The sequence below is a fragment of the Ambystoma mexicanum genome, chromosome 4q (genome assembly GCF_040938575.1).
Source record: "Ambystoma mexicanum isolate Mex_15411 chromosome 4q, UKY_AmexF1_1, whole genome shotgun sequence".
In the NCBI taxonomy this organism is placed as follows: Eukaryota; Metazoa; Chordata; class Amphibia; order Caudata; family Ambystomatidae; genus Ambystoma; species Ambystoma mexicanum.
Genome location: NC_090928.1, coordinates 881,425,709 through 881,443,116, shown reverse-complemented (window position 1 = coordinate 881,443,116; position 17,408 = coordinate 881,425,709).

The following is a 17,408-nucleotide window of genomic DNA, read 5'->3' as shown; positions in this document are numbered from 1 at the left end:
GCCTGGGTGAGTGCAATAGAGGAAGAGGCTGCGGTAGGGTTGGCCAGTTCCTTAAAGACTTTGAAAGGTTCGGCCGAGAGCTTGAGGTCAAAGATGTGTAAAACAGATCTAGGAGATATAACATTCACATCAAATGTCTACAGGAAAGGGGTTCCAGACCAGGAGTTAAAAGACAATGGGCCTCATTACGAGGCTGGCGGCCGTGGAATGAACGGTGCGGGTAAGGGACCAGCACCGTTCATTCCGGGCTGCCACATTACAAGGTCTGCAGCGGGTCCCACTCTGGACGCCTGGCCAGACCAGACGTGCAGAGCAGGACCCGCTAGCAGTACAGGATTCTAACAACGGGCCTGTCATTAACGGGTCCGTTGTTAGCATCCTCCCCATTCCCATTGACCCCTATAAGGGCCTATAAGGGCTCAATGGGAATGGGGACATACCGGTTCCGGGTCCGGGTCCCGCAAAAGGGAATTACTGGGCCCTCCAAGGTCAGAATGGCCCGGGAAATCCTCTTTTGCGGGACCCGGACCTGAGCCTGGGGGAAGCCATGCCGCTAAAAACAGCATGGCTACCTCCAAATTCATAATGAGGCCCAATGTACAGCTCTGCTTTGGCGATTTACTTATAGATACATCGCCCAAACATATCAGCATAGACAGATCTCATTGGGTGGCTAACAAGAGCTCAGAGCCAGTGACATGGCCTAGGGATGTTTTAGTGGCTGTCTTCTTATGCCCATAAAGAAAATATGAGAGTGGCTCGATCACAAAAGAACATTACAGTTAATGGAGCTGAAGTTCAGTTCTTTCAGGATCTGGCTATGTCGGCTTTGCAGAAGAAAAGAGCAGTGGGGCTAGTGATTTGAGTACTCAATCAAAGGCAGATAAGGTATAAATGGATTTTCCCGTTTGGTATGCTTTTTACCATGAATGGAGACAGCACCGAATAACCACCTGTGAAGAGGGACGAGCACTGCTGCAGCTTGATGAAGAAGGAAGAGAGGACTCTGGACCTCCTGTCCCACCCCACACCCAGCAGCCTCCTCCAAAAGGCAGGCATGTGTGGGAATGGTCAAGAGTATCAAAGAAAGAGCGAGGTGGAGGGCTTGGTTCAGGGAGTCCATGAGGATTCGGCTAAGAAAGTGGTTGATGTACATTGGTTATCCCCTTGTAGATACGTTGATAGCTTTTCTGGATTATCAACACGTGGAAAGGACTGTGGTTAACAATGTGGTCGGGGGAATTCCCCTAAAAACCAAGTAGGGATCACCAATTTGCAGACTGAGTGGAGGAGCTCAAATTTCAAAATCATGGGGCCTGTGAGGACATGAAGGAGGTTGTGGGGTCTATTGGAATCCAGATGGAGGTATTGGGACGCCTCCCACAGTTCATTCTCCGGTTTGTTTTTCAGATCACTGCCATCAGAGTAGTTCCCACGGTTACTATAAGATATTTGGTCCGAACCTGGGAGGGGTGTTATTGTTTGGGGTGAAGGGTGCGGGAATGTTGTGAGTTTGGGTTGTAGGTTGTTGGGGGTGGGGTGGAGTGAGGGTGAGTTGGATGGATGTGGGCCAGAGGTAAGGGTGGGAGGGGTGATGACAGCAGCAATGAGAAAGAGGAGAGTATGTATGGGAACAAAGGTATTATCATGTGAATTTGTGATTATTGCTGGCTCCATTTAAGTTTATAGTCTTTAATGTTAGCGGGATGAATACCCCCATCAAAAGAAGAAAAGCTGAAGCATGCATAAAAAGGGAAAAGGCATATATCCTACTTTTTCAAGAAACACACATAAAGAAAAAAGTTTAATCCATAGTACGGCTTAAACAATATTTGAGTAAATACCAGGCTAATGCACTTGATAAGAGAGCTGGGGTACTTATTGCTTTTTAAAATTCTATGAGTGTACAGGTAAACCATTCCAAAGCTGTCCAGGAAGACCACTATATATTTGTTCAAGTAATGATTGAGCGACAACGATTTACAATTGCCATGGTATATGCACCCAATGCTGTACAAGGTGTATTTGACTGGGGTGTGGCTGCCATGCCTGAATCGTTTGCTGAATTGGATATTATATTAGCATGGGACTTTAAATTTGACTGGCTCCCACAAGCTGATAGGCAATCAAGAATACATAGAGGACTGCTGGTACCATCTAAAGGTCTACACACTAGGTTTGAATCATTATCCCTTGGGATTTGTGGCAAACTCAAAAAAGGTGAGGAATACGGATATACCTACTTCTCTCAAGTACATTGGTAAATGTCGTGAATTGATTATAATTGGGTCTCAGCTAGATTGCTTGGGGCAAGTGAAGGATGTTGCATAAGGCTCCATCTCCCACTCGGATCATGTCCCTTTATTGGCTGAGGTGGACACTCCTATAGCGTCACAGGGTTAAGATCAAGTGCTAGCTAAGACAATCGGAGACAAAATAACTCAATATTTTGATGTGAATGATAGTTCGATTGTTAGCCAAGAAACAGTTTGGGATGCATTCAAAGGGGCTATTAGGGGAGAAATTATAGCAAAGAAGGCCCAGCGGGAAAAGCAGTGGGAGCAATTAGAAAAGGGTTTGAAGGCACAACTGAGTGCGGTCATGTCTGCCTTAGCAGAATCTCTGATGAGGACACTGCAAAAATTATTCAAACATCTTAAAGGACAATTAGATATGCTTCATACGTGCAAATTGGAACTATCTCTTTTGTATGCTAGGCAAAAATATTATGTTAAGGCTAATAAGGCAGATCGTGTGTTGGTGAGACAGTTGAAGGCAAGATCGGCTACTCGTAATATTCTTAGAATTAAAACCACTGAAAGGCTGACAGTAACCAGGAATGATGCGATAATTGAAGCCTTCACAAAATTCTATGGGAGGCACTACTCCGCCTCTGCTCAGGATGACAATGCATCAATAGACTTTTTGAATCAGACGTGGCTACCGAAGCTGATGCCTATGGAGTGGGAAGAGTTGGAACTAGAGATCCGGGAAGGGGAAGTGGAGGCGGTCATTAAGTCCCTTCCATTGAATAAAGCTCCTTGTTCGGATGGCTTTCCGCTCAGTTTTACAAAACATTTAAATCCAAGTTAGTGCCAAGGCTTACAAAACTGATTAATTCTTTTAGTATTTAACGGGGGTGGGGGGCAGTGGGTCAACCAGTCTATTGAGGAAGCAAAAATTGTTGTATATCAGAAACCCAACAAGGATCTGACCAATTGTGGGTCATATAGACCCATTTGCTTTAATGAATATTGATGTCAAAATATATACTAGCATTCTAGCCAGATGGTTGTCCCTGCTATTCCTGAAGCTGACTTATTCAGATCAATGAGGATTTATTGTCCAACGACAGACTTTGATAATACGAGCCAAGTCTGTTAACTAATTGAAAATATATTGCTCACACAGATGCCAGCAACTATAATCTCCCTTGATGCCAAAAAGCCGTTTGATCAAGTCGAATGGTCTTTTCTTTAGAAAACATTGCTATATGGGCTAGATATTTGCAAATGATGCAGGCGAATTATAGGACTCCCTCCATTAGACCATCTATTAATGGCCACCTGTCCAGATGTATTCCGATACTGCAGGGAATGAAGCAAGGATGTCCACTGTGCCCACTACTATTTGCTATCTTTCTGAAGCTGCTGCTACCTAGAATTCGGCTAACAGAAGCCATAAAAGGCATTCAATTTGGTGGTGAAGTACATAAGATAGCAGCATTTGCTGATGACATGCTACTAACATTGATGGAGCCAGACGCATCGATAGATGATCTTATTCTGGAACCAGAATGTTTTGAACGAGTATTTGGCCTAAAGATTAACATGCACCAATCTGAAATGCTTACCTTAACCCTTCGACTGGAACATAACTATTATATTCAATTATATATATGCCATTATATTCAATGGGATACCCCATTTCAGTAGGCTGAAAGGGGTGTTAAATATTTGAGGGTCACTCTTTCTACTATTGTGTAAAATATGATGTATTATATTATACACAGTTTGCTATTAGCGCCATGGCTGCCTCCAATACCGGGTCCGGGTCCGGTCTGGTTGAATGGGGACTTACCGGGTCATTCCGACCCTGGAGGACCCGGTAAGTCCCCATTCAACCAGCCATTCCCCATTCCCATTTGAGCCCCCGTAGGCCTCAATGAGAATGGGGAAGGCAGTAATTAGCGCCCTGGTCCCTTAGCGGGACCCATAAAGGAAGTGTGGTCGGACCACACATTCTTTACGGGTCCCGACAAGGGACCTCACAATTGGGCGGTAAGGGATTACCGGTACCAGTCTCCTTACCGGTGCCCGGTATCCCTTACCGCCCAACTCATAATGGCCCCCATTGTATCTGTACTGGTTGGCGGTTCTGAATCGTTGGTCTAGGCATCTCAGACGGCTTTAGTGACTGCAGTGGGACAACAGTCAGTGGTGCAGCCGGTCGCGATTCAGGGGCTCCTTAAAAGATGGACGCTGGTTGATGCTTGTTGGCACTCCTAAAAGCTTCTTTGCGGGGCTTGTGTCGTCCTTTAAGGGGGATGGCCCAAATCTGAGGAGAGTGTTTGCAGGCAACAGCCTTGTCCTTTGTTCAGAGACTCTCTGGCACTTCCCACCTAGGAAGCTTACTGACCGACCCTAGCAGGGCACACTGTGTGGTACTTGGTTTTGGTTCTGGAGCTGCTGGACGAGTCATGTGAGTCCGGTATCTCCCTCTTTTCCCTGGGAGATGTTTATGGGAGGGATCTTGCTTCCATCTTGGAAATCCTGGCCTTCCTTAACTTGTGAAAGATGTAAGGCAGACTGTATCTTCAGCCAGGGTCCAAATGAGTCTTTCTTACACCTTTCAAAATCGTCGGGTGATCTGCTAAGTGAGGGGCTCAGCCCTCTTTTAAAGGCAAATGGGCACCAGTGATTTGTGTAGGCTAAGCCTACCTTAAGGAACCAATCTGGGTTCCCAACCAACAATCGTCTGCTATGAATGAGGTCAGGACCAGAGTGCTTTGAAACAAGAAAGGTAAGAGGTGACAACATGTACTTCTAAATCCCACCCATCTTCCTGTCTGTTGTAGATCAAAGTGTCTCTCTGGTTAACTGAGCCCTCTGTGGCTCTTGATCAAGCGCAGGTCTCCCTTGATGTTTGTGGTGAGAACAGACTTCTGTTTCCCTCAAATCGCATACTTCCTCCCTCTGAAAGGAAGTTTGCCTACTGTAAACAGTTGTCCCAGACATGACATTCACTGCCCTTTGTACAGAGGAGTGGGAGCTAGCTTCCAGGTGACACATTGCACATCAAAGAGGTGTTTGTTTCCTTCCCATTGTTAAATTCCATGATCAGGCCTATTCGCAGGCCTGCTTTATTTATCTCTCATCATTATGTGCCGCCATCACATAGAACTTAGACAATAGAAAAGGGCGGATCCATGGAGCCTTTGATATTTAATTAGGCTGGCCATTGGAGGAGGAAGGTGTTGGTCTTCTCCTCTGGATGTTTTCGTGCACCCCTCGCTGTCACCTGTCAAATAAATGTGACAGGGAGGATGGCGCTTGTAATCTGTGTCCCCCAGAGTACACTGGACTTGTGTTTGTTGTGCAGCGAGCATTAGAAAATGTGTGTGGATTAGCCCCACACATTTTCAGAGGTTGATCTCCCATCATTCCATTTCCTAAAAAATCAAAAAAGCCCAGAGGAGCGCACATGCCCCATGCGGATGGTCAAATCCCTCACAATATAGTTTTCATGTTTACATTTATTTGAATCATACAACTGTACAACAATACACTTGAAGATCTTATCTGTCGTGCACACCAAATACATTAAACTCACTCTGGAATGCAAGGGGAACACTGCCCAAAGTCAGTAGGCACAAGAGATGGAATGCTGCCATTGCATGCTCATCAGGCTCATCTACAGATGTGTGGCTCACCCACATCATGCAATCCCACCATAGATGTTGCCACTGGTTACCCTTTCTCCATCCCCTATCTACACAGGATGCTGATCCTACTCATATCACTGACTTCAGTTAAGAGAAAGTTGAAGGCTTGAAGGTTGTCAACATCAGACCCATATTAAAGACACTTTGCACGGGCCCAGTGAAATTTTGCATGTAATTAGCAGTAGACGAAACATTGCTTGTGCGAAGTTAGACACTGCATATGCTAACTTCTTGTTGGAAGGCAACAAATTCCAACCCAACCTAAAGTAAAGACCTTAGGGGTTGTACTAGAGGCCTCCCTGAATTCAAATGCTCAGGCACAAACTTTCTGCCAGACATGCAATTATCACCTGAAGCTTCTTCGTCCCATACAACTGTTAGGGAGAATTCTCATTTATGGCTAATTTCCCTCACCTAATGAGTCCCTCAGCAGCTTTGCTGGATTTCAGGGGTTTATTATTTCCACCTGGTAAGAGTGTGAGCCTTTTTCCCACTCTTACATGTGTTTTGCCGTGTGTATTTCCACTTTTTGTGTGATCTTGGGCTCTGGAGCCACACCACTCCAGGAGCCCCACTTTTGTGTGTGTTACACAGCACCTTCAGTGCAGTGACACAGGGTTGTCTTTGAGACTTCCCCTGACACCATTTTTCTAGGGCTGATTACTGTCCCCCAGAAACTGGTAAAGTTGCCATTAACTTTACATAGTCACTTTAAACTACAGACAAAGTACACCCCATCTTACATGGAGTATTGGAAAGGGTTACTTCCTACCCCTTTTTGTCTGTGCCTCTCTGAGCTTTGTTTTGCTCACTTAACAGTTAGACTTGGCTAGTGGCAGTGGTATCTACCCTAACTTTTGTACCACGATTATACTATATAAACGTGGTACTGTTTTAGGCTATTGTATTAGCCTTGAACTTAAAACCGCTTGACCAAATACTTTTTATTTTTGCTGCAGTCGGGTTTAGTCGCCATTTCTTTTTGTTAAAGTCCTTCTTGTGTTTTACTTTTCGCACCAATCCAGGTTTGCCTTCTTTGTTCGCTGACCTTTGGCGGGCTTCTGTCCAGAAACCCTCTTTTGGCGTCTGGGTGTCTAGGTGGGCTGAATGTGAGGGAGGGGTTTAGTCAACCCCTGCACAGGGTCTCCTTGGAGTCCCAAGTCGCACTTTGGGTCGGTTGGCTGAGGTGGTTGTCCGGGCCGAACAACCCCCCTGCTGAGTGATTGACAGCAAGACTGTGTGAATAGGGGATTTTGGCATAAAAGGCTGGACTCTTGGGCTGGAAGTCAGAGTCTCCACTGGAACTGCAAAGGTCCGAAGAGAAGCGGAGAAGAAGACGGCTGCTGCAACTCCCGAGTCCCGGTGAAGCCCTGCTGCAGTCCTGACCTATCTACCCTTCAATGACCAGAGAAGATCCAGTCCGGAGTCTTCTTCCCTTGAGCCTGGTGGGGTCAACCAGCTCATCTTCCACAGCCAGACGATCCTCTTTGTGGTCGAAATTGCTGCACACTGCTGTAGTGGTCCGGATAGCCATCTGAAGAGCATCTCCTGTTTTAAAGGAGTGCACCTTTTATTCCTAGTCGTTTCGCTGCTGCTGGCCTCATCCCTGGGTAGTGCAGATCACTCCAGACATCCTCCTTATTGTCTCCACGACTGAAGCTCCAGGAACCATGAATCTGCAGAACTACCAGGAACAACTGCTGTGGCACCAGCTTTCTTCAACAAATAAGGTACTGTGTCCGACTTCGAGGAATTGGGGTGAACCCTTATTCCTCACCAAAGGCTGGTCCTTTTCTTCCTTCCCTCTTATAACTTTTGCCTCCTTTTGTGACAATATCTAAGTACTCCTGGCAATCTCGAATTGTGAACTGTACTAACTGTGTGATCCTCAGCAACAGGATCCCTGCTACATTTGACACTGGCGCAGGCCTATTGACTTTTATCTACTGGTTAGAAGGTGCCCTCTGATTCTATATGCCTTGACAAAAGTATTGCCTATGATTTTCATCCCCAATTTTCTTGTGTTAATTCAAGTGCTAAGTGTGTTTGACTTCAGTTACATTTCTTCCCGCGTGTAATCTCTACTACTGCTCATTTGCTCTTGAGATAAGTCTGGCTGCTCAGCCATTGATGCCACTCTTCCTGTGTAGTACAGGCTTGTACCAAAGGTGAAATTGTATTACCACTTGTAGTCTTAATTGTGTGCAGTGGTCCCGAAGGGCACTGCATATGATTCTGCCTAACACTGGTGTACAGCGGTGGGGTTTTTAAGTATAATAATTACACTTAGAGTGCTGTTATTACCTTTGGTCAACTAACCACAAGGCTAAACAGCACTATATCTGTTAACTGAAAAATCATGTAAAGTATGGAAAACTACAGTGAAGAGAATCTCTTAAACTACACAGCTGAGGTTTTGAGAACCATGTGTAGAGATCAGAGCCTCTCTTGTAAAGGAAAGAAGTCTGAACTGGTTGCTAAATTATTGGGAAAACAAAGTCTGGAGAGTGGGTGAGAAAGGCCTACCCCTCCAGCAAATGTGATATTGATGTTTCTGATTCTGAGAGTGTAGGATTAGAGGAAGTAGATGAGTCCTTGTTAGGAAACCCTACAACTCCCCTACCTGCTCAGAAACCACAACCTCTGTCCACAGGGACCCTAACAGGTCCTACACTCACTCCTGAATTTATTGCCCTTTAGCAAATGAGACTTGAATTGGAAGTGAAACGTATTGAGGCACAAACTGCCATGAAACATCAAGAGTTAAAGATTTGGGAAATGGAGATGGCTCATGCTTTAGAGATGAAGAAATTGTCTTTGGAATATTCTTTTCTCCCAGAATCTTCTAGGTCTTCCAGCCCTAAGAGACCCTGTATGCCAAAGGAAATGATTGGTATGTATGAGACTAAACTTGATGTTTTGGATTGGTTAGCAATGTTTGAGTACAATCATGGGAATCAGGGTATCACATGGAATCAGTTGATTCCTTGGCTTTTCTCTAGGCTTCCCCCTGTTGCAAGTGATGCTGTAATGGAGTTGGGGGAGGAGGATAAGCTGGATTATGAGTGTGTGAAGCTAGCTTTGATAGCTAGATTTGGGAAGACCCCTTCCCAGTACCTTAAGAGGTTTAGGACCCTCAAAAAGCATGATGGTACCCCTTGGGCTACCTGGGTGTGTGGATGTTTGAAAAACTTAGATGGTTGGGTTAAGGGTTACAAGGTGAACACTTATGAAGGTTTGAGGAATCTTGTTATGTTGAGTCAATTTATGATGCCTGCTCTCCTGAGCTCAGACAACACTTGGCTCATACAAAGGAGATAGATCCTAACAGGTTACCTAAGGCTGCTGACTTGTGGGTTGCCAACAGGGCTACTCACAAGGACTCTGGGGAAACTCAGAAGAAGGATGAGGGAAAGCAGCCAAAGAAAGATAACAATGTGAATTCCAGCAACTCCCATCCAAAAGAGGGCCCCAAACATAACCAGGGTAAGCCACAAGGGAAACCGAATCAGGCTAGTGTACCATCTTGTCCCAAACCAGATTGAGGTCAGAACAAGCCCCCATTCATTACAGCATTTGGAAAATGCTTTGCTTGTGGGTCAACTGACCATGTGAAAGGGGATCCCAGATGTAAGTGTAAACCTTCAGGGGTCCACACTGTCTCCTTAGCCTTCTCCCAGGTGGAAGAAGTACCTATAGCCAATGGAAACTTTCAGTTACTAGCTGATGAGCCCATGAGAGTCTCAGCTAGTGTTTCTTTAGTGTCCTTGGGTCTTTGGGAACAACAGAACTTAGATGTTTATAACTCAATCCCAGATAATACTAAAGAGTATTATAAAGATAGTGTTCTTGTGAATGGTCAGGAGACACCTGCCATCAGAGACACTGGAGCCAGTATAACTGTGGTTGATGAATGTTTTTTCAAGGTAGAGGATGTTTCTAAGGCACCCAAACACCTAACCAAGTTAGCTGGAGGCCCTGTGCAAATGGTTCCCCAGTTACCAGCTCTCATCCAGTGTAATGACATGACTGTCAGAATACCTGTTAGTGTGCAAAGTGACATACCTGGGAGGGTTCTGTTGTGTAATGACCTGAAAACGCTTGGAGTTGTGTCCAGTGCCCCCGACCCCCCAGCAAAAGGAAGCAGGAGCTCACAAGGTCTGCAAGGGAGAGAACCTTCAGAGGCTCTCCTGGGGACTTGATAGAAGAAGCTATCACCCCATGTCCACAGGACTTACTTACTGCTACTGCAAGACAAAAAGAGACAAAGGGGAAACCCATATCTACCAGCAAGAAAACAGCAAGCACCCAGTGCCTACAAGGACATCCCCGAGACTGTCCAAAGTCACACCTGTGACTCCTCCACCAGCTTAAGCTGAATGTGAGGTTCAACCCTGTGTGGTTCCACCAGATACTGATGACTCAGATCTGGAAGAAGATCTTACTCTGGTTGGAGATCTTTACCAGAAACTGGTAAAGTTACCATTAACTTTACATAGTCACTTTAAACTACAGACCCAGTACACCCCATCTTACATGGAGTATTGGAAAGGGTTAATTCCTACCCCTTTTTGTCTGTGCCTCTCTGAGCTTTGTTTTGACCTCTTAACAGTTAGACTTGGCTGATGGCAGTGGTATCTACCCTAACTTTTCTACCGCGATTATACTATATAAACGTGGTACTGTTTTAGGCTATTGTATTAGCCTCGGACTTAAAACCGCTTGATGAAATACTTTTTATTTTTGCTCCGGTCGGTTTAGTCTCCATTTCTTTTTGTTAAAATCCTTCTTGTGTTTTACTTTTCATGCCAAACCAGGTTTGCCTTCTTTGTTCACCGACCTTTGGCGGGCTTCTGTCCAGAAGCCCTCCTTTGGCGTCTGGGTGTCTAGGTTGGCTGAATGTGAGGGAGGGGTTTAGTCACCCCCTGCACAGGGTCTCCTTGGAGACCCAAGTCGCACTTTGTGTCGATTCGCTGAGGTGGTTGTCTGAGCCGGACAACCCCCCTGCTGAGTGATTGACAGCCAGGCTGTGTGAATGGGGGATTTTGGCATAAAAAGCAGGACTCTTGGGCTGGAAGTCAGAGTCGCCACTGGAACTGCAAAGAACTGAAGAGAAGCGGAGAAGAAGATGGCTGCTGCAACTCCCGAGTCCCGGTGAAGCCCAGCTGCATTCGTGAGCTATCTACCCTTCAACGACTAGAGAATGTCCAGTCCGGAGTCTTCTTGCCTTGAGCCTGGTGGGGTCAACCAGCTCATCTTCCACATTCAGAGGATCCTCTTCGTGGTCGAAATTGCTGCTCACTGCTGTAGTGGTCCGGATAGCCATCTGAAGAGCCTCTCCTGTTTTAAAGGAGCGCACCTATTATTCCCCGTCGTTTCGCTCCTGATGGCCTCATCCCTGGGTAGTGTAGATCGCTCCAGATATCCTCCTTCTTGTCTCCACGACTGAAGCTGCAGGAACTGTCAGTCTGCAGGAACTACCAGGAACAACTGCCGTGGCACCAGCTTTCTTCAAAGAATAAGGTACTGTGTCCGACTTCGAGGAATTGGGGTGAACCCTTCTTCCTCACCAAAGACTGGTCCTTTTCTTCCTTCCCTCTTATAACTTTTGCTTCCTTTCGTGACATTATCTAAGTACTCCTGGCAATCTCGAATCGTGAACTGTACTAACCGTGTGATCTTCTGAAACAGGAGCCTCAAAGTCTAATCTTAGGACAACCCACACCATTCAAAATCACGCTGTCTTTATCGTCAAGACCATTCCCAGGAGAGCTTATATCTCCAACGCTAGGAGAGAGCTGCACTGGTTACCAGAGCAGCAACGCATTGAGTTAAAAATTGGCCTAACAATTCACTGCACTCTCTATGGAAAAGCACCCGAGTAGCTTAACAAAATGATCATGCCCTATGAGCCAGCCAGATAATTGCGATCTTCCACCCTCTCGCGACTACAGGGAATAAGAATCAAAAGAACGGGCATTGGCTCCATCTTTCTGGAATTCTTTACCACCATCCATCAGAGAGACCTCCAGTTTGATTCAATTCAGGAAAGCTTTGAAGACACACCTCTTCAGCTAACTTTTCAAGACGTTCAGGTTGTACCTAGTCTCAGTAAGGGCATAGTGGTATTGCTCACTCTTTTTCTTATTTTTTTATGTTGGTTACTTCACTGTCTGTTTTAGCGCCCAGATGCCTGCAGGCTTTCGGCACTATAGAAATATAATACATTTTAAAAAATGCAGAGTCCGGTGAAATAGGTTGTGAAATCTAATGTCACTAAATTGATAGCACGTGTTTGATGTTGATGAACCAAAAATGATTGGTTTTCAAAAGCCCAACACAAGGTTTTGACATGGACTTGCTCAGCATGGGACTCCGCAAATGGTTATGTGCCTTCTGCAGTTTACAATCCATGTTTCAGTCACGTCGCCTTGTATATAAAACGTATTGCCCAAAAGATGCATAACAGAGATTCTTTGGTCGACATATATCGTGAAGACGGTTTTCTTGCAAACACCGCATTAGCTGTAAGGTTCCACGGGATGGCATTTTCCTCAGTCTGCTATTCGGCTGAATTATTGTGGGCGATAATCTGTCCGGATAGCAGCGCAGAAAAACGGGATTGCCATCTGCAAAACTTGAATGCCTTTCTAATTCTGTAAATGGTGGGATCCTCCCCAGGTGGGTGGTGCTTTTCTGACACTTTCTTCATGTTCAATATCTAAGCCCTGACACACATGCTGTATGTCACCCCTTTGCAAACATAACATGGTCCACAAGTTCGACTGGGAATCTTACTGAAATGAACAGGCTGGCCGGACAAAGCATCCCTCTTGAGTGCTTATGTTTGCATGACTTTAAAAAAGAGATCCACGGTTAGCACTCACGCACACTATATTCCCTGATATTTCAAGGTATTATTCATTTCCGTGTCAACGGCCTTTGTTAATTTTCCAGTACCCCTGTGCAGCTTTTGAATCTTCTGCTGTGTAGCAATTTACCGCAATAGTATCTATCCATTTTACTGTTCACTAGTAGTAGTTTAAAATATAGCATAAATGACACTAACTTGCATGTCCTAATTATGCTCTCAGTTTACGTCTCCACTCTCAGAACTGATATTTCAAAACGTTGACATATCTGCAAACTAGCTAAATGCGGGCGAGGATAGCAACGGTGTACAAAGCCCACAGCAGCCTTGAGTAGCCAATCTAGTGCTGGTGTTTCCGTTGCAGTCTGGGACTTGTAGTTTTTCTTTTCTCGTATTGATGCACGACTACAAGTCCCAGAATGCCAATTAAAATTAAAAAAAAAACAGACGTGTACGAGCTACTCTCCCCCTTCCCAACCCCACCACGCCCCCTCCCCAAGCCCACTTGGATTGCTCCGTGCATGCATTCGTTTTCATCTGTCACTTTTACACAGCCTTTAGTAAATACTTGGTTACGTATTTTTAATAGAAATACGATTAAAACCGGTTCGGATTCGTGGCGAAATTAACAGGCTCTCTTCATATGTGATGCATGAATTAGGCTCATTTGCTCGGGTTAACAGCAGGACAAAGAGACGCGGCTGCAAAAAACAGCCCGTGGAAAGGAAAGCCTCCGGTCGGGATCAGATGCTTTCTGCCTGGTTTCTGTCTGTCCACCCCTGATTGGTGCACCTTATAATTAGCTTCTGCCAGCCGTTGTGTGCTCGAAAAGTGTTGTGGATTACAGAGAAACTCTAGAATTTCTTCCAGCCTGACAAGTCACAACCTGAAAAGCTACACTTAGTCCATTAAAGATTTCTCACAGTGACATTTTAGTCCGGCTAGGGAAATATGCCGCCTTGCCATTTATCATTTCCAGAGCGTGGATGGAGCATACGGGGGACATAATAAAATGGATTGCCTGTATAGAGGTGAAGCGAACAATGCTGATAAATACACTCCAGTGAATGTCAGCAAATGTCACTTGAGAAGCCATTTGCAGCTCCCATAACAGCCTCACCAGCCAACAAAGAGTAGCAAAAGCCGGCAAAATGAGCTGGGCGTGCTCCCTTCCACATGAATACGCAATTAGCAGCCTCACAAGTTACACCAGAAAGTTGTTAAACTTGATAGAAGCGGCCTTTTTTTTCTTACTGAAACCACACTGACATGCTTGCATATTGCTACAGAAGACTGCGGCTGGTTTGAGTTGAGGGAGAGGCGCCGTTGCCAAGAAGTAGAATGATATTTAACCCTTCGTGTTCAGATGCATACTTTACATTTAGTGATGCTGTTTGTTTGGGGGTTTAGTTTCCATTGAAGACGTTGTGCTATTTAAGCGCGCCAATAATAGAGCGGACTCGCGTTCCGATCGGTGCTTTTCGGGCGTTACACGTTTGCCTTCGTGCTTGTACACACAAACCGCGTCACTAGATCGCCAAGACATCTTTGCAGGACACATTGCAGTGGGGATATCACTGTAGACCACATTGAGGGATTTAGACTCCGCCCACGCCTCCGATATTAAGAAGAAGAAGACGAAGAAGAGGGATTTAGATTTAAGAAAACAGAGTTCGTGCTATCTGAAGAGCACAGTGTTAAGTTGCGTATCAAGCAATGCCATTAAAAATGAGTAGATGCACGTTTCGCCCCAATGCACTTCTTCAGGGTTCCAAACATTTGCTAACCTGTATTTATATTGTTCATGTGCCTGTTTGGATGGTGTAACCCTGTGGCCGCCGTTGATGTTTCATGTTATCGCAAAGCCCGGTATTACTTTATTTTCTACGTGGCTGGTTTAAGAATCACTGACAGCACGTTCTCTACACAGAAATCGCAACACTCGACACAAAGTCACCCTCCAGGTGCCAGTGTCCACGTGTGAGAACGGCGCCCAGTTCTATTTTTTGAGAAATGTGGGAAGTTTCGCTTTTCTAAATTTCAAATGGGAAAAAAAAACCTTCAAGTCCCAGAACCCAAAGAAGAAACGCTTCTGGCCTTCTCGCTCATGGCCATCAGAGCACCCGAGAGCTCTGCACTAGACCCTGAATTATTATTATTTTACTTTACTTAAGAACTACAATTGAAATCCATGTAATATTTCAGAATCCGAGTAACACAGACCTTGCTATCAGCTATGAAGTGCTACATAATTTATGGTAATTTTCAATGGGGATGACCAGACTGTTCAAAGTGTCTAATGCACTCAAGCCATATCGTGTACACACGTGGTGAACTATGGGAATAGTAGTATTGGCTGACAGCAAACTGGATCTGCTTCCCTTTTAAAATCGAGTTGCATTGGTATGGTGGATGAACTATTGCAGGACTAAGCCGTGGACGAAGCGGACCAGAGCCTAAATTGTATTTTGCAAATAAACGATACATCGCTAGAGTCTGGAGAAACGGGGCGGGGTGGGATAGAAGGGGGAGATGGACACTGCCCATGACAGTCACGTCCGCTCTTCTTTGCATTGCTCACAATGTTAATGAGATTGTTCCCCTGTCTATGGTGTAAACCTTTTCTCTCGGAGGGCGTCATTAACGCTTCATGTTGATTTTAATCACCGTGGCAAACGTGCAACTTATGTTTCGCTTTTTTTTCTACACGGCGGTTTACAAAACGGATGACGGGGAGTTTTCTATACAGAAATTGCAGCACTCAATGCATAGGAACTCAGTCAAAGTTGGCATGTTACGGCGAGCCCTGAGTCCTCTCCTTGAAGCAATGAGTGACCATGGTAATATTTATAAGCATTTCATAAGAGGGGCTTTGGGTGACCAGACCACGGAGTCACCACGTTTTCCAGTCATAGGCTTACATTCAATAAATATTCCTTTCTGCGAGTCGTAGCGTTGACTCTCGTAGACTGAAAAAAAGAATCATATTTTCTAAAAAAGAAAGCAAATGACTGGGAAATGGCGTCCCTGAGACCAGGCGTCATCGGCCGCCCTTTGAATGATTGCAAATAGCAGATCTGGGCTTACAGGATAGAGCAGGGGCCTCCAAACTTTACTTGAGCTACTTGTAGTTAATGGCCACTAGGCGGGAGCTACTGGGGTGGCGATGCCCATGATTATTTGCTCTTTATATGAAAAAGGAATAAAGTATGCATTTACCACGTTATTAATAACTTCAAAAACATCTTTGTTTTATTATTTTGTATTAGTATCTGTCTCCTAAAAATTGTCAAGCAACTCGGAAGGTAGGAAAGCAACCGGGACATTCAATGTGAAGGCTGACACTGCAGGCTCTCCACCCGCGCTCAGTAATCTGGCGTGTAGCTTGATACAGCAACAACACTCAGACCTGACCGACATGGCAAACATACATTCAGGAACGCTTTTAAAATCTCTTGCAACAGACTCCGCCACAAGAGTCACTGCACCCTTCACAACTGCACAATCTGTAAGAGTATATTGTTTTTTCATCAAAAATGTATAAACTTTGAAGGATACATCTGTAACAGCATTTGCATTGCAGATTTTAGTTTACCTACTTTTTAGGATCACAGACGGTTTCCTTTGGGAGAATTATTTTCATAATTTGTATGTACTATTGCAAAATGCCTATCAATGTTACTTTTTTCCCCAATGTAACTTGGACACCGCAGAGAAGCACATTTTCATTTTACGCTGCACGACAATAACATTGTTTCCCACTCAGGATGGAAATGGTACATCATTTGCTTTTTGTTGGATGGTGCATCTGCATCCAGGATTTCAAGAAGGATAATGTATTTATTTCTTTTGGTGCTGCATATGCAAAACCAATCTGAGGAGTATATGAATCAATGGATTATACAGTTTAAAAAAAAAATCAGCATATACCATGTTCTGCTTTGTTATACAATAAAATCCACTGCCAGTTTAGGATATCCCAAATTCATGTAAATTGTTGATATAGTAGTTTACAAAAAGAAGTCAAGGAAAAGTAAGCCAGGGCCTACTTTGTTGACTACCCTTAAATATTTGTATGCCAAAATAATTGTTAAGATTGAAAACAATGAACATGTGGAATCCTTGTAATCAAGTTGTATGCAAGAAAAGTGTAAATCACAGGGCTAAAATAACATTAAGTTTTATGGCAATGACTTCAAATGTGCACAAATCATATAACAACTTAACCTGACAATATATGAATTGTTATATTAACGTTTTGTAATTGTTATATTAACATTTTGTACAAAGAGAGCATAGTTGTAATGAGCAGTGACTTACTCATAACGGATGACAACCTGCCACTCATCTGCCCTTTATGAAGGAGACAGTATCACAGAGAACAGCTCACAGGATCATGCCTCTCCCTTCAGGAATCATGCAGTTCATTCTGGTGCGTGACCAATGGGCCAAACCTGGCTTTTTTCTTGTGTTAGAGAATTACATACAAAAGATCGGATGTGTCCAATTTTCTAGTAAAAAAGAAGCTCATAAATTGCACCATTTCAAACCAGTATTGAAAGGCTGGAAATCGCCTGCCAGAATTTGAGCATA